We start from the raw sequence: 16362 nt of genomic DNA, 5'->3' as shown, positions 1-16362 counted from the left end.
TATAACAGTCCTGTGAGTACATCGATAAAAAAAAGGAAATGCGTACAGCACACGGTATTCCCAGGCGGTCACCCGTCCAAGTACTAACCGTGCCCTACTGAGCTTAACTACGGTGATCGGACGAGAACCGGTGCTTTCTCAGTGGTATGGCCGTAGACGACAGAACTGTGTAAGAAATAGATTTTATGTAACAGTCCTGTGAGTACTTCGTTAACAAAAAGGAAATGCCTACAGCACACGGTATTTCCAGGCGGTCACCCGTCCAAGTACTAACCGCGCCCTAATGAGCTTAACTACGGTAATCGGACGAGAACCGGTGCTTTCTCAGTGGTATGGCCGTAGACGACAGAACTGTGTAAGAAATAGATTTTATATAACAGTCCTGTGAGTACTTCGGTAACAAAAAGGAAATGCCTACAGCACACGGTATTCCCAGGCGGTCACCCATCCAAGTACTTACCGCGTCCTACTGAGCTTAACTTCGGTGATCGGACGAGAACCGGTGCTTTCTCAGTGGTATGGCCGTAGACGACAGAACTGTTTAAGATCTATCTATTATATAACAGTCCTGTGAGTACCACGATAACAAAAAGGAAATGCCTACAGCACACGGTATTCCCAGGCGGTCACCCATCCAACTACTAACCGTGCCCTACTGAGCTTAACTACGGTGATCGGACGAGAACCGGTGCTTTCTCAGTGGTATGGCCGTAGACGACAGAACTGTGTAAGAAATAGATTTTATATAACAGTCCTGTGAGTACTTTGGTAACAAAAAGGAAATGCCTACAGCACACGGTATTCCGAAGCGGTCACCCATCCAAGTACTTACCGCGCCCTACTGAGCTTAACTTCGGTGATCGGGCGAGAACCGGTGCTTTCTAAGTGGTATGGCCGTAGACGATAGAACTGTGTAAGATCTATCTATTATATAACAGTCCTGTGAGTACTTCGATGACAAAAAGGAAATGCCTACAGCACACGGTATTCCCAGGCGGTCACCCATCCAAGTACTAACCGCGCCCTACTGAGCTTAACTTCGGTGATCGGACGAGAACCGGTGCTTTCTCAGTGGTATGGCCGTAGACGACAGAACTGTGTAAGAAATATATATTATATAACAGTCCTGTGAGTACTTCGATGACAAAAAGGAAATGCCTACAGCACACGGTATTCCGAAGCGGTCACCCATCCAAGTACTTACCGCGCCCTACTGAGCTTAACTTCGGTGATCGGACGAGAACCGGTGCTTTCTAAGTGGTATGGCCGTAGACGATAGAACTGTGTAAGATCTATCTATTATATAACAGTCCTGTGAGTACTTCGATGACAAAAAGGAAATGCCTACAGCACACGGTATTCCCAGGCGGTCACCCATCCAAGTACTAACCGCGCCCTACTGAGCTTAAATTCGGTGATCGGACGAGAACCGGTGCTTTCTCAGTGGTATGGCCGTAGACGATAGAACTGTTTAAAATCTATCTATTATATAACAGTCCTGTGAGTACCTCGATGACAAAAAGGAAATGCCTACAGCACACGGTATTCCCAGGCGGTCACCCATCCAAGTACTAACCGTGCCCTACTGAGCTTAACTTCGGTGATCGGACGAGAACCGGTGCTTTCTCAGTGGTATGGCCGTAGACGACAGAACTGTGTAAGAAATATATATTATATAACAGTCCCGTGAGTACTTCGATGACAAAAAGGAAATGCCTACAGCACACGGTATTCCCAGGCGGTCACCCATCCAAGTACTAACCGCGCCCTACTGAGCTTAACTTCGGTGATTGGACGAGAACCGGTGCTTTCTCAGTGGTATGGCCGTAGACGATAGAACTGTGTAAGATCTATCTATTATATAACAGTCCTGTTAGTACTTCGAAAACACAAAGTAAATGCCTACAGCACACGGTATTCCCAGGCGGTCACCATCCAAGTACTAACCGCGCCCTACTGAGCTTAACTTTGGTGATCGGACGAGAACCGGTGCTTTCTCAGTGGTATGGCCGTAGACGATAGAACTGTTTAAAATCTATCTATTATATAACAGTCCTATGAGTACCTCGATAACAAAAAGGAAATGCCTACAGCACACGGTATTCCAAGGCGGTCACCCGTCCAAGTACTAACCGTGCCCTACTGAGCTTAACTACGGTGATCGGACGAGAACCGGTGCTTTCTCAGTGGTATGGCCGTAGACGACAGAGCTGTGTAAGAAATAGATTTGATATAACAGTCCTGTGAGTACTTCGGTAACAAAAAGGAAATGCCTACAGCACACGGTATTCCGAAGCGGTCACCCATCCAAGTACTTACCGCGCCCTACTGAGCTTAACTTCGGTGATCGGACGAGAACCGGTGGTTTCTCAGTGGTATGGCCGTAGACGATAGAACTGTGTAAGGTCTATCTATTATATAACAGTCCTGTGAGTACATCGATAAGAAAAAGGAAATGCGTACAGCACACGGTATTCCCAGGCGATCACCCGTCCAAGTACTAACCGTGCCCTACTGAGCTTAACTACGGTGATCGGACGAGAACAGGTGCTTTCTCAGTGGTATGGCCGTCGACGACAGAACTGTGTAAGAAATAGATTTTATATAACAGTCCTGTGAGTACTTCGTTAACAAAAAGGAAATGCCTACAGCACACGGTATTTCCAGGCGGTCACCCGTCCAAGTACTAACCGTGCCCTAATGAGATTAACTACGGTAATCGGACGAGAACCGGTGCTTTCTCAGTGGTATGGCCGTAGACGACAGAACTGTGTAAGAAATATATATTATATAACAGTCCTGTGAGTACTTCGGTAACAAAACGGAAATGCCTACAGCACACGGTATTCCGAAGCGGTTACCCATCCAAGTACTTACCGCGCCCTACTGAGCTTAACTTCGGTGATCGGACGAGAACCGGTGCTTTCTCAGTGGTATGGCCGTAGACGACAGAACTGTTTAAGATCTATCTATTATATAACAGTCCTGTGAGTACTTCGTTAACAAAAAGGAAATGCCTACAGCACACGGTATTTCCAGGCGGTCACCCGTCCAAGTACTAACCGTGCCCTAATGAGCTTAACTACGGTAATCGGACGAGAACCGGTGCTTTCTCAGTGGTATGGCCGTAGACGACAGAACTGTGTAAGAAATAGATTTTATATAACAGTCCTGTGAGTACTTCGGTAACAAAAAGGAAATGCCTACAGCACACGGTATTTCGAAGCGGTCACCCATCCAAGTACTTACCGCGCCCTACTGAGCTTAACTTTGGTGATCGGACGAGAACCGGTGCTTTCTAAGAGGTATGGCCGTAGACGATAGAACTGTGTAAGATCTATCTATTATATAACAGTCCTGTGAGTACTTCGATGACAAAAAGTAAATGCCTACAGCACACGGTATTCCCAGGTGGTCACCCATCCAAGTACTAACCGCGCCCTACTGAGCTTAACTTTGGTGATCGGACGAGAACCGGTGCTTTCTCAGTGGTATGGCCGTAGACGATAGAACTGTTTAAGATCTATCTATTATATAACAGTCCTGTAAGTACCTCGATAACAAAAAGGAAATGCCTACAGCACACGGTATTCCCAGGCGGTCACCCGTCCAAGTACTAACCGTGCCCTACTGAGTTTAAGTACGGTGATCGGACGAGAACCGGTGCTTTCTCAGTGGTATGGCCGTAGACGACAGAACTGTGTAAGAAATAGATTTGATATAACAGTCCTGTGAGTACTTCGGTAACAAAAAGGAAATGCCTACAGCACACGGTATTCCGAAGCGGTCACCCATCCAAGTACTTACCGCGCCCTACTGAGCTTAACTTCGGTGATCGGACGAGAACCGGTGCTTTCTCAGTGGTATGGCCGTAGACGATAGAACTGTGTAAGGTCTATCTATTATATAACAGTCCTGTGAGTACATCGATAAGAAAAAGGAAATGCGTACAGCACACGGTATTCCAAGGCGGTCACCCATCCAAGTACTAACGTGTTTTAACCGTGCCCTACTGAGCTTAACTACGGTGATCGGACGAGAACCGGTGCTTTCTCAGTGGTATGGCCGTAGACGACAGAACTGTGTAAGAAATAGATTTTATATAACAGTCCTGTAAGTACTTTGGTAACAAAAAGGAAATGCCTACAGCACACGGTATTCCGAAGCGGTCACCCATCCAAGGACTTACCGCGCCCTACTGAGCTTAACTTCGGTGATCGGACGAGAACCGGTGCTTTCTAAGTGGTATGGCCGTAGACGATAGAACTGTGTAAGATCTATCTATTATATAACAGTCCTGTGAGTACTTCGATGACAAAAAGGAAATGCCTACAGCACACGGTATTCCCAGGCGGTCACCCATCCAAGTACTAACCGCGCCCTACTGAGCTTAACTTCGGTGATCGGACGAGAACCGGTGCTTTCTCAGTGGTATGGCCGTAGACGACAGAACTGTGTAAGAAATATATATTATATAACAGTCCCGTGAGTACTTCGATGACAAAAAGGAAATGCCTACAGCACACGGTATTCCCAGGCGGTCACCCATCCAAGTACTAACCGCGCCCTACTGAGCTTAACTTCGGTGATCGGACGAGAACCGGTGCTTTCTCAGTGGTATGGCCGTAGACGACAAAACTGTGTAAGAAATATATATTATATAACAGTCCTGTGAGTACTTCGATGACAAAAAGGAAATGCCTACAGCACACGGTATTCCGAAGCGGTCACCCATCCAAGTACTTACCGCGCCCTACTGAGCTTAACTTCGGTGATCGGACGAGAACCGGTGCTTTCTAAGTGGTATGGCCGTAGACGATAGAACTGTGTAAGATCTATCTATTATATAACAGTCCTGTGAGTACTTCGATGACAAAAAGGAAATGCCTACAGCACACGGTATTCCCAGGCGGTCACCCATCCAAGTACTAACCGCGCCCTACTGAGCTTAAATTCGGTGATCGGACGAGAACCGGTGCTTTCTCAGTGGTATGGCCGTAGACGATAGAACTGTTTAAAATCTATCTATTATATAACAGTCCTGTGAGTACCTCGATGACAAAAAGGAAATGCCTACAGCACACGGTATTCCCAGGCGGTCACCCATTCAAGTACTAACCGTGCCCTACTGAGCTTAACTTCGGTGATCGGACGAGAACCGATGCTTTCTCAGTGGTATGGCCGTAGACGACAGAACTGTGTAAGAAATATATATTATATAACAGTCCCGTGAGTACTTCGATGACAAAAAGGAAATGCCTACAGCACACGGTATTCCCAGGCGGTCACCCATCCAAGTACTAACCGCGCCCTACTGAGCTTAACTTCGGTGATCGGACGAGAACCGGTGCTTTCTCAGTGGTATGGCCGTAGACGACAGAACTGTGTAAGAAATATATATTATATAACAGTCCTGTGAGTACTTCGATGACAAAAAGGAAATGCCTACAGCACACGGTATTCCGAAGCGGTCACCCATCCAAGTACTTACCGCGCCCTACTGAGCTTAACTTCGGTGATCGGACGAGAACCGGTGCTTTCTAAGTGGTATGGCCGTAGACGATAGAACTGTGTAAGATCTATCTATTATATAACAGTCCTGTGAGTACTTCGATGACAAAAAGGAAATTCCTACAGCACACGGTATTCCCAGGCGGTCACCCATCCAAGTACTAACCGCGCCCTACTGAGCTTAAATTCGGTGATCGGACGAGAACCGGTGCTTTCTCAGTGGTATGGCCGTAGACGATAGAACTGTTTAAAATCTATCTATTATATAACAGTCCTGTGAGTACCTCGATGACAAAAAGGAAATGCCTACAGCACACGGTATTCCCAGGCGGTCACCCATCCAAGTACTAACCGTGCCCTACTGAGCTTAACTTCGGTGATCGGACGAGAACCGGTGCTTTCTCAGTGGTATGGCCGTAGACGACAGAACTGTGTAAGAAATATATATTATATAACAGTCCTGTGAGTACTTCGATGACAAAAAGGAAATGCCTACAGCACACGGTATTCCCAGGCGGTCACCCATCCAAGTACTAACCGCGCCCTACTGAGCTTAACTTTGGTGATTGGACGAGAACCGGTGCTTTCTCAGTGGTATGGCCGTAGACGATAGAACTGTGTAAGATCTATCTATTATATAACAGTCCTGTTAGTACTTCGAAAACAAAAAGTAAATGCCTACAGCACACGGTATTCCCAGGCGGTCACCATCCAAGTACTAACCGCGCCCTACTGAGCTTAACTTTGGTGATCGGACGAGAACCGGTGCTTTCTCAGTGGTATGGCCGTAGACGATAGAACTGTTTAAGATCTATCTATTATATAACAGTCCTGTGAGTACCTCGATAACAAAAAGGAAATGCCTACAGCACACGGTATTCCCAGGCGGTCACCCGTCCAAGTACTAACCGTGCCCTACTGAGCTTAACTACGGTGATCGGACGAGAACCGGTGCTTTCTCAGTGGTATGGCCGTAGACGACAGAACTGTGTAAGAAATAGATTTGATATAACAGTCCTGTGAGTACTTCGGTAACAAAAAGGAAATGCCTACAGCACACGGTATTCCGAAGCGGTCACCCATCCAAGTACTTACCGCGCCCTACTGAGCTTAACTTCGGTGATCGGACGAGAACCGTTGCTTTCTCAGTGGTATGGCCGTAGACGATAGAACTGTGTAAGGTCTATCTATTATATAACAGTCCTGTGAGTACATCGATAAGAAAAAGGAAATGCGTACAGCACACGGTATTCCCAGGCGGTCACCCGTCCAAGTACTAACCGTGCCCTACTGAGCTTAACTACGGTGATCGGACGAGAACAGGTGCTTTCTCAGTGGTATGGCCGTCGACGACAGAACTGTGTAAGAAATAGATTTTATATAACAGTCCTGTGAGTACTTCGTTAACAAAAAGGAAATGCCTTCAGCACACGGTATATCCAGGCGGTCACCCGTCCAAGTACTAACCGTGCCCTAATGAGCTTAACTACGGTAATCGGACGAGAACCGGTGCTTTCTCAGTGGTATGGCCGTAGACGACAGAACTGTGTAAGAAATATATATTATATAACAGTCCTGTGAGTACTTCGGTAACAAAACGGAAATGCCTACAGCACACGGTATTCCGAAGCGGTCACCCATCCAAGTACTTACCGCGCCCTACTGAGCTTAACTTCGGTGATCGGACGAGAACCGGTGTTTCTCAGTGGTATGGCCGTAGACGATAGAACTGTGTAAGGTCTATCTATTATATAACAGTCCTGTGAGTACATCGATAAAAAAAAGGAAATGCGTACAGCACACGGTATTCCCAGGCGGTCACCCGTCCAAGTACTAACCGTGCCCTACTGAGCTTAACTACGGTGATCGGACGAGAACCGGTGCTTTCTCAGTGGTATGGCCGTAGACGACAGAACTTTGTAAGAAATAGATTTGATATAACAGTCCTGTGAGTACTTCGGTAACAAAAAGGAAATGCCTACAGCACACGGTATTCCGAAGCGGTCACCCATCCAAGTACTTACCGCGCCCTACTGAGCTTAACTTCGGTGATCGGACGAGAACCGGTGTTTCTCAGTGGTATGGCCGTAGACGATAGAACTGTGTAAGGTCTATCTATTATATAACAGTCCTGTGAGTACATCGATAAAAAAAAGGAAATGCGTACAGCACACGGTATTCCCAGGCGGTCACCCGTCCAAGTACTAACCGTGCCCTACTGAGCTTAACTACGGTGATCGGACGAGAACCGGTGCTTTCTCAGTGGTATGGCCGTAGACGACAGAACTGTGTAAGAAATAGATTTTATATAACAGTCCTGTGGGTACTTCGTTAACAAAAAGGAAATGCCTACAGCACACGGTATTTCCAGGCGGTCACCCGTCCAAGTACTAACCGCGCCCTAATGAGCTTAACTACGGTAATCGGACGAGAACCGGTGCTTTCTCAGTGGTATGGCCGTAGACGACAGAACTGTGTAAGATCTATCTATTATATAACAGTCCTGTGAGTACTTCGATGACAAAAAGGAAATGCCTACAGCACACGGTATTCCCAGGCGGTCACCCATCCAAGTACTTACCGCGCTCTACTGAGCTTAACTTCGGTGATCGGACGAGAACCGGTGCTTTCTCAGTGGTATGGCCGTAGACGACAGAACTGTTTAAGATCTATCTATTATATAACAGTCCTGTGAGTACCACGATAACAAAAAGGAAATGCCTACAGCACACGGTATTCCCAGTCGGTCACCCATCCAAGTACTAACCGTGCCCTACTGAGCTTAACTACGGTGATCGGACGAGAACCGGTGCTTTCTCAGTGGTATGGCCGTAGACGATAGAACTGTGTAAGATCTATCTATTATATAACAGTCCTGTGAGTACTTCGATGACAAAAAGGAAATGCCTACAGCACACGGTATTCCCAGGCGGTCACCCATCCAAGTACTAACCGCGCCCTACTGAGCTTAAATTCGGTGATCGGACGAGAACCGGTGCTTTCTCAGTGGTATGGTCGTAGACGACAGAACTGTTTAAGATCTATCTATTATATAACAGTCCTGTGAGTACTTTGGTAACAAAAAGGAAATGCCTACAGCACACGGTATTCCGAAGCGGTCACCCATCCAAGTACTTACCGCGCCCTACTGAGCTTAACTTCGGTGATCGGACGAGAACCGGTGCTTTCTAAGTGGTATGGCCGTAGACGATAGAACTGTGTAAGATCTATCTATTATATAACAGTCCTGTGAGTACTTCGATGACAAAAAGGAAATGCCTACAGCACACGGTATTCCCAGGCGGTCACCCATCCAAGTACTAACCGCGCCCTACTGAGCTTAACTTCGGTGATCGGACGAGAACCGGTGCTTTCTCAGTGGTATGGCCGTAGACGACAGAACTGTGTAAGAAATATATATTATATAACAGTCCCGTGAGTACTTCGATGACAAAAAGGAAATGCCTACAGCACACGGTATTCCCAGGCGGTCACCCATCCAAGTACTAACCGCGCCCTACTGAGCTTAACTTCGGTGATCGGACGAGAACCGGTGCTTTCTCAGTGGTACGGCCGTAGACGATAGAACTGTGTAAGATCTATCTATTATATAACAGTCCTGTGAGTACTTCGATGACAAAAAGGAAATGCCTACAGCACACGGTATTCCCAGGCGGTCACCCATCCAAGTACTAACCGCGCCCTACTGAGCTTAAATTCGGTGATCGGACGAGAACCGGTGCTTTCTCAGTGGTATGGCCGTAGACGATAGAACTGTTTAACATCTATCTATTATATAACAGTCCTGTGAGTACCTCGATGACAAAAAGGAAATGCCTACAGCACACGGTATTCCCAGGCGGTCACCCATCCAAGTACTAACCGTGCCCTACTGAGCTTAACTTCGGTGATCGGACGAGAACCGGTGCTTTCTCAGTGGTATGGCCGTAGACGACAGAACTGTGTAAGAAATATATATTATATAACAGTCCTGTGAGTACTTCGATGACAAAAAGGAAATGCCTACAGCACACGGTATTCCCAGGCGGTCACCCATCCAAGTACTAACCGCGCCCTACTGAGCTTAACTTCGGTGATTGGACGAGAACCGGTGCTTTCTCAGTGGTATGGCCGTAGAAGATAGAACTGTGTAAGATCTATCTATTATATAACAGTCCTGTTAGTACTTCGAAAACAAAAACTAAATGCCTACAGCACACGGTATTCCCAGGTGGTCACCCATCCAAGTACTAACCGCGCCCTACTGAGCTTAACTTTGGTGATCGGACGAGAACCGGTGCTTTCTCAGTGGTATGGCCGTAGACGATAGAACTGTTTAAGATCTATCTATTATATAACAGTCCTGTGAGTACCTCGATAACAAAAAGGAAATGCCTACAGCACACGGTATTCCCAGGCGGTCACCCGTCCAAGTACTAACCGTGCCCTACTGAGCTTAACTACGGTGATCGGACGAGAACCGGTGCTTTCTCAGTGGTATGGCCGTAGACGACAGAACTTTGTAAGAAATAGATTTGATATAACAGTCCTGTGAGTACTTCGGTAACAAAAAGGAAATGCCTACAGCACACGGTATTCCGAAGCGGTCACCCATCCAAGTACTTACCGCGCCCTACTGAGCTTAACTTCGGTGATCGGACGAGAACCGGTGTTTCTCAGTGGTATGGCCGTAGACGATAGAACTGTGTAAGGTCTATCTATTATATAACAGTCCTGTGAGTACATCGATAAAAAAAAGGAAATGCGTACAGCACACGGTATTCCCAGGCGGTCACCCGTCCAAGTACTAACCGTGCCCTACTGAGCTTAACTACGGTGATCGGACGAGAACCGGTGCTTTCTCAGTGGTATGGCCGTAGACGACAGAACTGTGTAAGAAATAGATTTTATGTAACAGTCCTGTGAGTACTTCGTTAACAAAAAGGAAATGCCTACAGCACACGGTATTTCCAGGCGGTCACCCGTCCAAGTACTAACCGCGCCCTAATGAGCTTAACTACGGTAATCGGACGAGAACCGGTGCTTTCTCAGTGGTATGGCCGTAGACGACAGAACTGTGTAAGAAATAGATTTTATATAACAGTCCTGTGAGTACTTCGGTAACAAAAAGGAAATGCCTACAGCACACGGTATTCCCAGGCGGTCACCCATCCAAGTACTTACCGCGTCCTACTGAGCTTAACTTCGGTGATCGGACGAGAACCGGTGCTTTCTCAGTGGTATGGCCGTAGACGACAGAACTGTTTAAGATCTATCTATTATATAACAGTCCTGTGAGTACCACGATAACAAAAAGGAAATGCCTACAGCACACGGTATTCCCAGGCGGTCACCCATCCAACTACTAACCGTGCCCTACTGAGCTTAACTACGGTGATCGGACGAGAACCGGTGCTTTCTCAGTGGTATGGCCGTAGACGACAGAACTGTGTAAGAAATAGATTTTATATAACAGTCCTGTGAGTACTTTGGTAACAAAAAGGAAATGCCTACAGCACACGGTATTCCGAAGCGGTCACCCATCCAAGTACTTACCGCGCCCTACTGAGCTTAACTTCGGTGATCGGGCGAGAACCGGTGCTTTCTAAGTGGTATGGCCGTAGACGATAGAACTGTGTAAGATCTATCTATTATATAACAGTCCTGTGAGTACTTCGATGACAAAAAGGAAATGCCTACAGCACACGGTATTCCCAGGCGGTCACCCATCCAAGTACTAACCGCGCCCTACTGAGCTTAACTTCGGTGATCGGACGAGAACCGGTGCTTTCTCAGTGGTATGGCCGTAGACGACAGAACTGTGTAAGAAATATATATTATATAACAGTCCTGTGAGTACTTCGATGACAAAAAGGAAATGCCTACAGCACACGGTATTCCGAAGCGGTCACCCATCCAAGTACTTACCGCGCCCTACTGAGCTTAACTTCGGTGATCGGACGAGAACCGGTGCTTTCTAAGTGGTATGGCCGTAGACGATAGAACTGTGTAAGATCTATCTATTATATAACAGTCCTGTGAGTACTTCGATGACAAAAAGGAAATGCCTACAGCACACGGTATTCCCAGGCGGTCACCCATCCAAGTACTAACCGCGCCCTACTGAGCTTAAATTCGGTGATCGGACGAGAACCGGTGCTTTCTCAGTGGTATGGCCGTAGACGATAGAACTGTTTAAAATCTATCTATTATATAACAGTCCTGTGAGTACCTCGATGACAAAAAGGAAATGCCTACAGCACACGGTATTCCCAGGCGGTCACCCATCCAAGTACTAACCGTGCCCTACTGAGCTTAACTTCGGTGATCGGACGAGAACCGGTGCTTTCTCAGTGGTATGGCCGTAGACGACAGAACTGTGTAAGAAATATATATTATATAACAGTCCCGTGAGTACTTCGATGACAAAAAGGAAATGCCTACAGCACACGGTATTCCCAGGCGGTCACCCATCCAAGTACTAACCGCGCCCTACTGAGCTTAACTTCGGTGATTGGACGAGAACCGGTGCTTTCTCAGTGGTATGGCCGTAGACGATAGAACTGTGTAAGATCTATCTATTATATAACAGTCCTGTTAGTACTTCGAAAACACAAAGTAAATGCCTACAGCACACGGTATTCCCAGGCGGTCACCATCCAAGTACTAACCGCGCCCTACTGAGCTTAACTTTGGTGATCGGACGAGAACCGGTGCTTTCTCAGTGGTATGGCCGTAGACGATAGAACTGTTTAAAATCTATCTATTATATAACAGTCCTATGAGTACCTCGATAACAAAAAGGAAATGCCTACAGCACACGGTATTCCAAGGCGGTCACCCGTCCAAGTACTAACCGTGCCCTACTGAGCTTAACTACGGTGATCGGACGAGAACCGGTGCTTTCTCAGTGGTATGGCCGTAGACGACAGAGCTGTGTAAGAAATAGATTTGATATAACAGTCCTGTGAGTACTTCGGTAACAAAAAGGAAATGCCTACAGCACACGGTATTCCGAAGCGGTCACCCATCCAAGTACTTACCGCGCCCTACTGAGCTTAACTTCGGTGATCGGACGAGAACCGGTGGTTTCTCAGTGGTATGGCCGTAGACGATAGAACTGTGTAAGGTCTATCTATTATATAACAGTCCTGTGAGTACATCGATAAGAAAAAGGAAATGCGTACAGCACACGGTATTCCCAGGCGATCACCCGTCCAAGTACTAACCGTGCCCTACTGAGCTTAACTACGGTGATCGGACGAGAACAGGTGCTTTCTCAGTGGTATGGCCGTCGACGACAGAACTGTGTAAGAAATAGATTTTATATAACAGTCCTGTGAGTACTTCGTTAACAAAAAGGAAATGCCTACAGCACACGGTATTTCCAGGCGGTCACCCGTCCAAGTACTAACCGTGCCCTAATGAGATTAACTACGGTAATCGGACGAGAACCGGTGCTTTCTCAGTGGTATGGCCGTAGACGACAGAACTGTGTAAGAAATATATATTATATAACAGTCCTGTGAGTACTTCGGTAACAAAACGGAAATGCCTACAGCACACGGTATTCCGAAGCGGTTACCCATCCAAGTACTTACCGCGCCCTACTGAGCTTAACTTCGGTGATCGGACGAGAACCGGTGCTTTCTCAGTGGTATGGCCGTAGACGACAGAACTGTTTAAGATCTATCTATTATATAACAGTCCTGTGAGTACTTCGTTAACAAAAAGGAAATGCCTACAGCACACGGTATTTCCAGGCGGTCACCCGTCCAAGTACTAACCGTGCCCTAATGAGCTTAACTACGGTAATCGGACGAGAACCGGTGCTTTCTCAGTGGTATGGCCGTAGACGACAGAACTGTGTAAGAAATAGATTTTATATAACAGTCCTGTGAGTACTTCGGTAACAAAAAGGAAATGCCTACAGCACACGGTATTTCGAAGCGGTCACCCATCCAAGTACTTACCGCGCCCTACTGAGCTTAACTTTGGTGATCGGACGAGAACCGGTGCTTTCTAAGAGGTATGGCCGTAGACGATAGAACTGTGTAAGATCTATCTATTATATAACAGTCCTGTGAGTACTTCGATGACAAAAAGTAAATGCCTACAGCACACGGTATTCCCAGGTGGTCACCCATCCAAGTACTAACCGCGCCCTACTGAGCTTAACTTTGGTGATCGGACGAGAACCGGTGCTTTCTCAGTGGTATGGCCGTAGACGATAGAACTGTTTAAGATCTATCTATTATATAACAGTCCTGTAAGTACCTCGATAACAAAAAGGAAATGCCTACAGCACACGGTATTCCCAGGCGGTCACCCGTCCAAGTACTAACCGTGCCCTACTGAGTTTAAGTACGGTGATCGGACGAGAACCGGTGCTTTCTCAGTGGTATGGCCGTAGACGACAGAACTGTGTAAGAAATAGATTTGATATAACAGTCCTGTGAGTACTTCGGTAACAAAAAGGAAATGCCTACAGCACACGGTATTCCGAAGCGGTCACCCATCCAAGTACTTACCGCGCCCTACTGAGCTTAACTTCGGTGATCGGACGAGAACCGGTGCTTTCTCAGTGGTATGGCCGTAGACGATAGAACTGTGTAAGGTCTATCTATTATATAACAGTCCTGTGAGTACATCGATAAGAAAAAGGAAATGCGTACAGCACACGGTATTCCAAGGCGGTCACCCATCCAAGTACTAACGTGTTTTAACCGTGCCCTACTGAGCTTAACTACGGTGATCGGACGAGAACCGGTGCTTTCTCAGTGGTATGGCCGTAGACGACAGAACTGTGTAAGAAATAGATTTTATATAACAGTCCTGTAAGTACTTTGGTAACAAAAAGGAAATGCCTACAGCACACGGTATTCCGAAGCGGTCACCCATCCAAGGACTTACCGCGCCCTACTGAGCTTAACTTCGGTGATCGGACGAGAACCGGTGCTTTCTAAGTGGTATGGCCGTAGACGATAGAACTGTGTAAGATCTATCTATTATATAACAGTCCTGTGAGTACTTCGATGACAAAAAGGAAATGCCTACAGCACACGGTATTCCCAGGCGGTCACCCATCCAAGTACTAACCGCGCCCTACTGAGCTTAACTTCGGTGATCGGACGAGAACCGGTGCTTTCTCAGTGGTATGGCCGTAGACGACAGAACTGTGTAAGAAATATATATTATATAACAGTCCCGTGAGTACTTCGATGACAAAAAGGAAATGCCTACAGCACACGGTATTCCCAGGCGGTCACCCATCCAAGTACTAACCGCGCCCTACTGAGCTTAACTTCGGTGATCGGACGAGAACCGGTGCTTTCTCAGTGGTATGGCCGTAGACGACAAAACTGTGTAAGAAATATATATTATATAACAGTCCTGTGAGTACTTCGATGACAAAAAGGAAATGCCTACAGCACACGGTATTCCGAAGCGGTCACCCATCCAAGTACTTACCGCGCCCTACTGAGCTTAACTTCGGTGATCGGACGAGAACCGGTGCTTTCTAAGTGGTATGGCCGTAGACGATAGAACTGTGTAAGATCTATCTATTATATAACAGTCCTGTGAGTACTTCGATGACAAAAAGGAAATGCCTACAGCACACGGTATTCCCAGGCGGTCACCCATCCAAGTACTAACCGCGCCCTACTGAGCTTAAATTCGGTGATCGGACGAGAACCGGTGCTTTCTCAGTGGTATGGCCGTAGACGATAGAACTGTTTAAAATCTATCTATTATATAACAGTCCTGTGAGTACCTCGATGACAAAAAGGAAATGCCTACAGCACACGGTATTCCCAGGCGGTCACCCATTCAAGTACTAACCGTGCCCTACTGAGCTTAACTTCGGTGATCGGACGAGAACCGATGCTTTCTCAGTGGTATGGCCGTAGACGACAGAACTGTGTAAGAAATATATATTATATAACAGTCCCGTGAGTACTTCGATGACAAAAAGGAAATGCCTACAGCACACGGTATTCCCAGGCGGTCACCCATCCAAGTACTAACCGCGCCCTACTGAGCTTAACTTCGGTGATCGGACGAGAACCGGTGCTTTCTCAGTGGTATGGCCGTAGACGACAGAACTGTGTAAGAAATATATATTATATAACAGTCCTGTGAGTACTTCGATGACAAAAAGGAAATGCCTACAGCACACGGTATTCCGAAGCGGTCACCCATCCAAGTACTTACCGCGCCCTACTGAGCTTAACTTCGGTGATCGGACGAGAACCGGTGCTTTCTAAGTGGTATGGCCGTAGACGATAGAACTGTGTAAGATCTATCTATTATATAACAGTCCTGTGAGTACTTCGATGACAAAAAGGAAATTCCTACAGCACACGGTATTCCCAGGCGGTCACCCATCCAAGTACTAACCGCGCCCTACTGAGCTTAAATTCGGTGATCGGACGAGAACCGGTGCTTTCTCAGTGGTATGGCCGTAGACGATAGAACTGTTTAAAATCTATCTATTATATAACAGTCCTGTGAGTACCTCGATGACAAAAAGGAAATGCCTACAGCACACGGTATTCCCAGGCGGTCACCATCCAAGTACTAACCGCGCCCTACTGAGCTTAACTTTGGTGATCGGACGAGAACCGGTGCTTTCTCAGTGGTATGGCCGTAGACGATAGAACTGTTTAAGATCTATCTATTATATAACAGTCCTGTGAGTACCTCGATAACAAAAAGGAAATGCCTACAGCACACGGTATTCCCAGGCGGTCACCCGTCCAAGTACTAACCGTGCCCTACTGAGCTTAACTACGGTGATCGGACGAGAACCGGTGCTTTCTCAGTGGTATGGCCGTAGACGACAGAACT

At 46.8% G+C, this 16362-nt stretch overlaps 81 non-coding genes and 7 pseudogenes across 81 annotated transcripts; all 88 read right to left on the bottom strand.

The window, feature by feature from the left end:
- Window positions 1–39: 39 nt before the first annotated feature.
- LOC125565213 lies at window positions 40–158 on the bottom strand. Its single transcript, XR_007310228.1, has one exon. It is a non-coding gene; the product is annotated as a 5S ribosomal RNA (ribosomal RNA).
- A 67-nt stretch (window positions 159–225) lies between these two features.
- Window positions 226–344, bottom strand: LOC125566447. Its single transcript, XR_007311456.1, has one exon. It is a non-coding gene; the product is annotated as a 5S ribosomal RNA (ribosomal RNA).
- A 67-nt stretch (window positions 345–411) lies between these two features.
- On the bottom strand, window positions 412–530 carry LOC125563930. The gene has a single exon (XR_007308949.1). It is a non-coding gene; the product is annotated as a 5S ribosomal RNA (ribosomal RNA).
- Window positions 531–597: 67 nt separating this feature from the next.
- Window positions 598–716, bottom strand: LOC125564162. The gene has a single exon (XR_007309182.1). It is a non-coding gene; the product is annotated as a 5S ribosomal RNA (ribosomal RNA).
- Window positions 717–783: 67 nt separating this feature from the next.
- On the bottom strand, window positions 784–902 carry LOC125566069. The gene has a single exon (XR_007311076.1). It is a non-coding gene; the product is annotated as a 5S ribosomal RNA (ribosomal RNA).
- Window positions 903–969: 67 nt separating this feature from the next.
- LOC125567240 lies at window positions 970–1088 on the bottom strand. Its single transcript, XR_007311764.1, has one exon. It is a non-coding gene; the product is annotated as a 5S ribosomal RNA (ribosomal RNA).
- A 67-nt stretch (window positions 1089–1155) lies between these two features.
- Window positions 1156–1274, bottom strand: LOC125565638. The gene has a single exon (XR_007310649.1). It is a non-coding gene; the product is annotated as a 5S ribosomal RNA (ribosomal RNA).
- A 67-nt stretch (window positions 1275–1341) lies between these two features.
- LOC125564298 lies at window positions 1342–1460 on the bottom strand. Its single transcript, XR_007309317.1, has one exon. It is a non-coding gene; the product is annotated as a 5S ribosomal RNA (ribosomal RNA).
- Window positions 1461–1527: 67 nt separating this feature from the next.
- LOC125565739 lies at window positions 1528–1646 on the bottom strand. The gene has a single exon (XR_007310750.1). It is a non-coding gene; the product is annotated as a 5S ribosomal RNA (ribosomal RNA).
- A 67-nt stretch (window positions 1647–1713) lies between these two features.
- LOC125564258 lies at window positions 1714–1832 on the bottom strand. Its single transcript, XR_007309278.1, has one exon. It is a non-coding gene; the product is annotated as a 5S ribosomal RNA (ribosomal RNA).
- Window positions 1833–1899: 67 nt separating this feature from the next.
- On the bottom strand, window positions 1900–2017 carry LOC125565742. The gene has a single exon (XR_007310753.1). It is a non-coding gene; the product is annotated as a 5S ribosomal RNA (ribosomal RNA).
- A 67-nt stretch (window positions 2018–2084) lies between these two features.
- On the bottom strand, window positions 2085–2203 carry LOC125564841. Its single transcript, XR_007309859.1, has one exon. It is a non-coding gene; the product is annotated as a 5S ribosomal RNA (ribosomal RNA).
- A 67-nt stretch (window positions 2204–2270) lies between these two features.
- On the bottom strand, window positions 2271–2389 carry LOC125564874. The gene has a single exon (XR_007309892.1). It is a non-coding gene; the product is annotated as a 5S ribosomal RNA (ribosomal RNA).
- A 67-nt stretch (window positions 2390–2456) lies between these two features.
- LOC125566583 lies at window positions 2457–2575 on the bottom strand (annotated as a pseudogene).
- A 67-nt stretch (window positions 2576–2642) lies between these two features.
- LOC125566575 lies at window positions 2643–2761 on the bottom strand (annotated as a pseudogene).
- A 67-nt stretch (window positions 2762–2828) lies between these two features.
- LOC125564847 lies at window positions 2829–2947 on the bottom strand. Its single transcript, XR_007309865.1, has one exon. It is a non-coding gene; the product is annotated as a 5S ribosomal RNA (ribosomal RNA).
- A 67-nt stretch (window positions 2948–3014) lies between these two features.
- On the bottom strand, window positions 3015–3133 carry LOC125566374. The gene has a single exon (XR_007311381.1). It is a non-coding gene; the product is annotated as a 5S ribosomal RNA (ribosomal RNA).
- A 67-nt stretch (window positions 3134–3200) lies between these two features.
- On the bottom strand, window positions 3201–3319 carry LOC125566461. The gene has a single exon (XR_007311470.1). It is a non-coding gene; the product is annotated as a 5S ribosomal RNA (ribosomal RNA).
- Window positions 3320–3386: 67 nt separating this feature from the next.
- On the bottom strand, window positions 3387–3505 carry LOC125563635. Its single transcript, XR_007308654.1, has one exon. It is a non-coding gene; the product is annotated as a 5S ribosomal RNA (ribosomal RNA).
- Window positions 3506–3572: 67 nt separating this feature from the next.
- Window positions 3573–3691, bottom strand: LOC125565870. Its single transcript, XR_007310879.1, has one exon. It is a non-coding gene; the product is annotated as a 5S ribosomal RNA (ribosomal RNA).
- Window positions 3692–3758: 67 nt separating this feature from the next.
- Window positions 3759–3877, bottom strand: LOC125564489. Its single transcript, XR_007309507.1, has one exon. It is a non-coding gene; the product is annotated as a 5S ribosomal RNA (ribosomal RNA).
- Window positions 3878–3944: 67 nt separating this feature from the next.
- Window positions 3945–4073, bottom strand: LOC125566913 (annotated as a pseudogene).
- Window positions 4074–4140: 67 nt separating this feature from the next.
- On the bottom strand, window positions 4141–4259 carry LOC125566154. Its single transcript, XR_007311161.1, has one exon. It is a non-coding gene; the product is annotated as a 5S ribosomal RNA (ribosomal RNA).
- Window positions 4260–4326: 67 nt separating this feature from the next.
- Window positions 4327–4445, bottom strand: LOC125567239. Its single transcript, XR_007311763.1, has one exon. It is a non-coding gene; the product is annotated as a 5S ribosomal RNA (ribosomal RNA).
- Window positions 4446–4512: 67 nt separating this feature from the next.
- On the bottom strand, window positions 4513–4631 carry LOC125567237. Its single transcript, XR_007311761.1, has one exon. It is a non-coding gene; the product is annotated as a 5S ribosomal RNA (ribosomal RNA).
- Window positions 4632–4698: 67 nt separating this feature from the next.
- LOC125565637 lies at window positions 4699–4817 on the bottom strand. The gene has a single exon (XR_007310648.1). It is a non-coding gene; the product is annotated as a 5S ribosomal RNA (ribosomal RNA).
- Window positions 4818–4884: 67 nt separating this feature from the next.
- LOC125564297 lies at window positions 4885–5003 on the bottom strand. The gene has a single exon (XR_007309316.1). It is a non-coding gene; the product is annotated as a 5S ribosomal RNA (ribosomal RNA).
- A 67-nt stretch (window positions 5004–5070) lies between these two features.
- On the bottom strand, window positions 5071–5189 carry LOC125564146. The gene has a single exon (XR_007309166.1). It is a non-coding gene; the product is annotated as a 5S ribosomal RNA (ribosomal RNA).
- A 67-nt stretch (window positions 5190–5256) lies between these two features.
- On the bottom strand, window positions 5257–5375 carry LOC125567236. Its single transcript, XR_007311760.1, has one exon. It is a non-coding gene; the product is annotated as a 5S ribosomal RNA (ribosomal RNA).
- Window positions 5376–5442: 67 nt separating this feature from the next.
- Window positions 5443–5561, bottom strand: LOC125565636. The gene has a single exon (XR_007310647.1). It is a non-coding gene; the product is annotated as a 5S ribosomal RNA (ribosomal RNA).
- A 67-nt stretch (window positions 5562–5628) lies between these two features.
- On the bottom strand, window positions 5629–5747 carry LOC125565247. The gene has a single exon (XR_007310262.1). It is a non-coding gene; the product is annotated as a 5S ribosomal RNA (ribosomal RNA).
- Window positions 5748–5814: 67 nt separating this feature from the next.
- Window positions 5815–5933, bottom strand: LOC125565628. The gene has a single exon (XR_007310639.1). It is a non-coding gene; the product is annotated as a 5S ribosomal RNA (ribosomal RNA).
- A 67-nt stretch (window positions 5934–6000) lies between these two features.
- LOC125564998 lies at window positions 6001–6119 on the bottom strand. The gene has a single exon (XR_007310016.1). It is a non-coding gene; the product is annotated as a 5S ribosomal RNA (ribosomal RNA).
- A 67-nt stretch (window positions 6120–6186) lies between these two features.
- Window positions 6187–6304, bottom strand: LOC125565741. Its single transcript, XR_007310752.1, has one exon. It is a non-coding gene; the product is annotated as a 5S ribosomal RNA (ribosomal RNA).
- A 67-nt stretch (window positions 6305–6371) lies between these two features.
- Window positions 6372–6490, bottom strand: LOC125564126. Its single transcript, XR_007309145.1, has one exon. It is a non-coding gene; the product is annotated as a 5S ribosomal RNA (ribosomal RNA).
- Window positions 6491–6557: 67 nt separating this feature from the next.
- On the bottom strand, window positions 6558–6676 carry LOC125565379. Its single transcript, XR_007310392.1, has one exon. It is a non-coding gene; the product is annotated as a 5S ribosomal RNA (ribosomal RNA).
- Window positions 6677–6743: 67 nt separating this feature from the next.
- On the bottom strand, window positions 6744–6862 carry LOC125566407. Its single transcript, XR_007311414.1, has one exon. It is a non-coding gene; the product is annotated as a 5S ribosomal RNA (ribosomal RNA).
- Window positions 6863–6929: 67 nt separating this feature from the next.
- LOC125566887 lies at window positions 6930–7048 on the bottom strand (annotated as a pseudogene).
- A 67-nt stretch (window positions 7049–7115) lies between these two features.
- LOC125565906 lies at window positions 7116–7233 on the bottom strand. Its single transcript, XR_007310915.1, has one exon. It is a non-coding gene; the product is annotated as a 5S ribosomal RNA (ribosomal RNA).
- A 67-nt stretch (window positions 7234–7300) lies between these two features.
- On the bottom strand, window positions 7301–7419 carry LOC125565212. The gene has a single exon (XR_007310227.1). It is a non-coding gene; the product is annotated as a 5S ribosomal RNA (ribosomal RNA).
- A 67-nt stretch (window positions 7420–7486) lies between these two features.
- On the bottom strand, window positions 7487–7604 carry LOC125565905. Its single transcript, XR_007310914.1, has one exon. It is a non-coding gene; the product is annotated as a 5S ribosomal RNA (ribosomal RNA).
- Window positions 7605–7671: 67 nt separating this feature from the next.
- Window positions 7672–7790, bottom strand: LOC125565211. Its single transcript, XR_007310226.1, has one exon. It is a non-coding gene; the product is annotated as a 5S ribosomal RNA (ribosomal RNA).
- A 67-nt stretch (window positions 7791–7857) lies between these two features.
- LOC125566446 lies at window positions 7858–7976 on the bottom strand. Its single transcript, XR_007311455.1, has one exon. It is a non-coding gene; the product is annotated as a 5S ribosomal RNA (ribosomal RNA).
- A 67-nt stretch (window positions 7977–8043) lies between these two features.
- LOC125564656 lies at window positions 8044–8162 on the bottom strand. Its single transcript, XR_007309675.1, has one exon. It is a non-coding gene; the product is annotated as a 5S ribosomal RNA (ribosomal RNA).
- Window positions 8163–8229: 67 nt separating this feature from the next.
- Window positions 8230–8348, bottom strand: LOC125563757. The gene has a single exon (XR_007308777.1). It is a non-coding gene; the product is annotated as a 5S ribosomal RNA (ribosomal RNA).
- A 67-nt stretch (window positions 8349–8415) lies between these two features.
- On the bottom strand, window positions 8416–8534 carry LOC125565238. The gene has a single exon (XR_007310253.1). It is a non-coding gene; the product is annotated as a 5S ribosomal RNA (ribosomal RNA).
- Window positions 8535–8601: 67 nt separating this feature from the next.
- On the bottom strand, window positions 8602–8720 carry LOC125565635. Its single transcript, XR_007310646.1, has one exon. It is a non-coding gene; the product is annotated as a 5S ribosomal RNA (ribosomal RNA).
- Window positions 8721–8787: 67 nt separating this feature from the next.
- On the bottom strand, window positions 8788–8906 carry LOC125567235. Its single transcript, XR_007311759.1, has one exon. It is a non-coding gene; the product is annotated as a 5S ribosomal RNA (ribosomal RNA).
- Window positions 8907–8973: 67 nt separating this feature from the next.
- On the bottom strand, window positions 8974–9092 carry LOC125563676. Its single transcript, XR_007308696.1, has one exon. It is a non-coding gene; the product is annotated as a 5S ribosomal RNA (ribosomal RNA).
- A 67-nt stretch (window positions 9093–9159) lies between these two features.
- Window positions 9160–9278, bottom strand: LOC125564296. The gene has a single exon (XR_007309315.1). It is a non-coding gene; the product is annotated as a 5S ribosomal RNA (ribosomal RNA).
- Window positions 9279–9345: 67 nt separating this feature from the next.
- LOC125565514 lies at window positions 9346–9464 on the bottom strand. Its single transcript, XR_007310528.1, has one exon. It is a non-coding gene; the product is annotated as a 5S ribosomal RNA (ribosomal RNA).
- A 67-nt stretch (window positions 9465–9531) lies between these two features.
- On the bottom strand, window positions 9532–9650 carry LOC125564911. The gene has a single exon (XR_007309929.1). It is a non-coding gene; the product is annotated as a 5S ribosomal RNA (ribosomal RNA).
- Window positions 9651–9717: 67 nt separating this feature from the next.
- Window positions 9718–9836, bottom strand: LOC125563634. Its single transcript, XR_007308653.1, has one exon. It is a non-coding gene; the product is annotated as a 5S ribosomal RNA (ribosomal RNA).
- Window positions 9837–9903: 67 nt separating this feature from the next.
- Window positions 9904–10022, bottom strand: LOC125564125. Its single transcript, XR_007309144.1, has one exon. It is a non-coding gene; the product is annotated as a 5S ribosomal RNA (ribosomal RNA).
- A 67-nt stretch (window positions 10023–10089) lies between these two features.
- Window positions 10090–10207, bottom strand: LOC125565904. The gene has a single exon (XR_007310913.1). It is a non-coding gene; the product is annotated as a 5S ribosomal RNA (ribosomal RNA).
- A 67-nt stretch (window positions 10208–10274) lies between these two features.
- Window positions 10275–10393, bottom strand: LOC125565210. The gene has a single exon (XR_007310225.1). It is a non-coding gene; the product is annotated as a 5S ribosomal RNA (ribosomal RNA).
- Window positions 10394–10460: 67 nt separating this feature from the next.
- On the bottom strand, window positions 10461–10579 carry LOC125566445. The gene has a single exon (XR_007311454.1). It is a non-coding gene; the product is annotated as a 5S ribosomal RNA (ribosomal RNA).
- A 67-nt stretch (window positions 10580–10646) lies between these two features.
- Window positions 10647–10765, bottom strand: LOC125563929. Its single transcript, XR_007308948.1, has one exon. It is a non-coding gene; the product is annotated as a 5S ribosomal RNA (ribosomal RNA).
- Window positions 10766–10832: 67 nt separating this feature from the next.
- On the bottom strand, window positions 10833–10951 carry LOC125564161. Its single transcript, XR_007309181.1, has one exon. It is a non-coding gene; the product is annotated as a 5S ribosomal RNA (ribosomal RNA).
- Window positions 10952–11018: 67 nt separating this feature from the next.
- On the bottom strand, window positions 11019–11137 carry LOC125566068. Its single transcript, XR_007311075.1, has one exon. It is a non-coding gene; the product is annotated as a 5S ribosomal RNA (ribosomal RNA).
- A 67-nt stretch (window positions 11138–11204) lies between these two features.
- On the bottom strand, window positions 11205–11323 carry LOC125567234. Its single transcript, XR_007311758.1, has one exon. It is a non-coding gene; the product is annotated as a 5S ribosomal RNA (ribosomal RNA).
- A 67-nt stretch (window positions 11324–11390) lies between these two features.
- On the bottom strand, window positions 11391–11509 carry LOC125565633. The gene has a single exon (XR_007310644.1). It is a non-coding gene; the product is annotated as a 5S ribosomal RNA (ribosomal RNA).
- Window positions 11510–11576: 67 nt separating this feature from the next.
- LOC125564295 lies at window positions 11577–11695 on the bottom strand. Its single transcript, XR_007309314.1, has one exon. It is a non-coding gene; the product is annotated as a 5S ribosomal RNA (ribosomal RNA).
- A 67-nt stretch (window positions 11696–11762) lies between these two features.
- LOC125565402 lies at window positions 11763–11881 on the bottom strand. Its single transcript, XR_007310415.1, has one exon. It is a non-coding gene; the product is annotated as a 5S ribosomal RNA (ribosomal RNA).
- Window positions 11882–11948: 67 nt separating this feature from the next.
- Window positions 11949–12067, bottom strand: LOC125564257. The gene has a single exon (XR_007309277.1). It is a non-coding gene; the product is annotated as a 5S ribosomal RNA (ribosomal RNA).
- Window positions 12068–12134: 67 nt separating this feature from the next.
- On the bottom strand, window positions 12135–12252 carry LOC125565740. The gene has a single exon (XR_007310751.1). It is a non-coding gene; the product is annotated as a 5S ribosomal RNA (ribosomal RNA).
- Window positions 12253–12319: 67 nt separating this feature from the next.
- Window positions 12320–12438, bottom strand: LOC125564839. The gene has a single exon (XR_007309857.1). It is a non-coding gene; the product is annotated as a 5S ribosomal RNA (ribosomal RNA).
- A 67-nt stretch (window positions 12439–12505) lies between these two features.
- On the bottom strand, window positions 12506–12624 carry LOC125564872. The gene has a single exon (XR_007309890.1). It is a non-coding gene; the product is annotated as a 5S ribosomal RNA (ribosomal RNA).
- A 67-nt stretch (window positions 12625–12691) lies between these two features.
- On the bottom strand, window positions 12692–12810 carry LOC125566582 (annotated as a pseudogene).
- Window positions 12811–12877: 67 nt separating this feature from the next.
- Window positions 12878–12996, bottom strand: LOC125566573 (annotated as a pseudogene).
- A 67-nt stretch (window positions 12997–13063) lies between these two features.
- Window positions 13064–13182, bottom strand: LOC125564845. The gene has a single exon (XR_007309863.1). It is a non-coding gene; the product is annotated as a 5S ribosomal RNA (ribosomal RNA).
- Window positions 13183–13249: 67 nt separating this feature from the next.
- LOC125566373 lies at window positions 13250–13368 on the bottom strand. Its single transcript, XR_007311380.1, has one exon. It is a non-coding gene; the product is annotated as a 5S ribosomal RNA (ribosomal RNA).
- A 67-nt stretch (window positions 13369–13435) lies between these two features.
- LOC125566460 lies at window positions 13436–13554 on the bottom strand. Its single transcript, XR_007311469.1, has one exon. It is a non-coding gene; the product is annotated as a 5S ribosomal RNA (ribosomal RNA).
- A 67-nt stretch (window positions 13555–13621) lies between these two features.
- Window positions 13622–13740, bottom strand: LOC125563633. The gene has a single exon (XR_007308652.1). It is a non-coding gene; the product is annotated as a 5S ribosomal RNA (ribosomal RNA).
- A 67-nt stretch (window positions 13741–13807) lies between these two features.
- On the bottom strand, window positions 13808–13926 carry LOC125565869. Its single transcript, XR_007310878.1, has one exon. It is a non-coding gene; the product is annotated as a 5S ribosomal RNA (ribosomal RNA).
- A 67-nt stretch (window positions 13927–13993) lies between these two features.
- On the bottom strand, window positions 13994–14112 carry LOC125564488. Its single transcript, XR_007309506.1, has one exon. It is a non-coding gene; the product is annotated as a 5S ribosomal RNA (ribosomal RNA).
- A 67-nt stretch (window positions 14113–14179) lies between these two features.
- On the bottom strand, window positions 14180–14308 carry LOC125566912 (annotated as a pseudogene).
- A 67-nt stretch (window positions 14309–14375) lies between these two features.
- Window positions 14376–14494, bottom strand: LOC125566153. The gene has a single exon (XR_007311160.1). It is a non-coding gene; the product is annotated as a 5S ribosomal RNA (ribosomal RNA).
- Window positions 14495–14561: 67 nt separating this feature from the next.
- On the bottom strand, window positions 14562–14680 carry LOC125567233. The gene has a single exon (XR_007311757.1). It is a non-coding gene; the product is annotated as a 5S ribosomal RNA (ribosomal RNA).
- A 67-nt stretch (window positions 14681–14747) lies between these two features.
- LOC125567232 lies at window positions 14748–14866 on the bottom strand. The gene has a single exon (XR_007311756.1). It is a non-coding gene; the product is annotated as a 5S ribosomal RNA (ribosomal RNA).
- Window positions 14867–14933: 67 nt separating this feature from the next.
- LOC125565632 lies at window positions 14934–15052 on the bottom strand. Its single transcript, XR_007310643.1, has one exon. It is a non-coding gene; the product is annotated as a 5S ribosomal RNA (ribosomal RNA).
- Window positions 15053–15119: 67 nt separating this feature from the next.
- LOC125564293 lies at window positions 15120–15238 on the bottom strand. The gene has a single exon (XR_007309313.1). It is a non-coding gene; the product is annotated as a 5S ribosomal RNA (ribosomal RNA).
- Window positions 15239–15305: 67 nt separating this feature from the next.
- On the bottom strand, window positions 15306–15424 carry LOC125564144. The gene has a single exon (XR_007309164.1). It is a non-coding gene; the product is annotated as a 5S ribosomal RNA (ribosomal RNA).
- A 67-nt stretch (window positions 15425–15491) lies between these two features.
- Window positions 15492–15610, bottom strand: LOC125567231. The gene has a single exon (XR_007311755.1). It is a non-coding gene; the product is annotated as a 5S ribosomal RNA (ribosomal RNA).
- A 67-nt stretch (window positions 15611–15677) lies between these two features.
- On the bottom strand, window positions 15678–15796 carry LOC125565631. The gene has a single exon (XR_007310642.1). It is a non-coding gene; the product is annotated as a 5S ribosomal RNA (ribosomal RNA).
- A 67-nt stretch (window positions 15797–15863) lies between these two features.
- Window positions 15864–15982, bottom strand: LOC125565246. Its single transcript, XR_007310261.1, has one exon. It is a non-coding gene; the product is annotated as a 5S ribosomal RNA (ribosomal RNA).
- A 67-nt stretch (window positions 15983–16049) lies between these two features.
- LOC125565738 lies at window positions 16050–16167 on the bottom strand. Its single transcript, XR_007310749.1, has one exon. It is a non-coding gene; the product is annotated as a 5S ribosomal RNA (ribosomal RNA).
- A 67-nt stretch (window positions 16168–16234) lies between these two features.
- On the bottom strand, window positions 16235–16353 carry LOC125564124. Its single transcript, XR_007309143.1, has one exon. It is a non-coding gene; the product is annotated as a 5S ribosomal RNA (ribosomal RNA).
- Window positions 16354–16362: the final 9 nt, after the last annotated feature.

This window comes from Nematostella vectensis, chromosome 5 (genome assembly GCF_932526225.1).
Source record: "Nematostella vectensis chromosome 5, jaNemVect1.1, whole genome shotgun sequence".
NCBI classification, from domain to species: Eukaryota; Metazoa; Cnidaria; class Anthozoa; order Actiniaria; family Edwardsiidae; genus Nematostella; species Nematostella vectensis.
The sequence above is the reverse complement of the archived record's forward strand: the minus strand, read 5'-3'. Positions and strand labels throughout refer to the sequence as shown.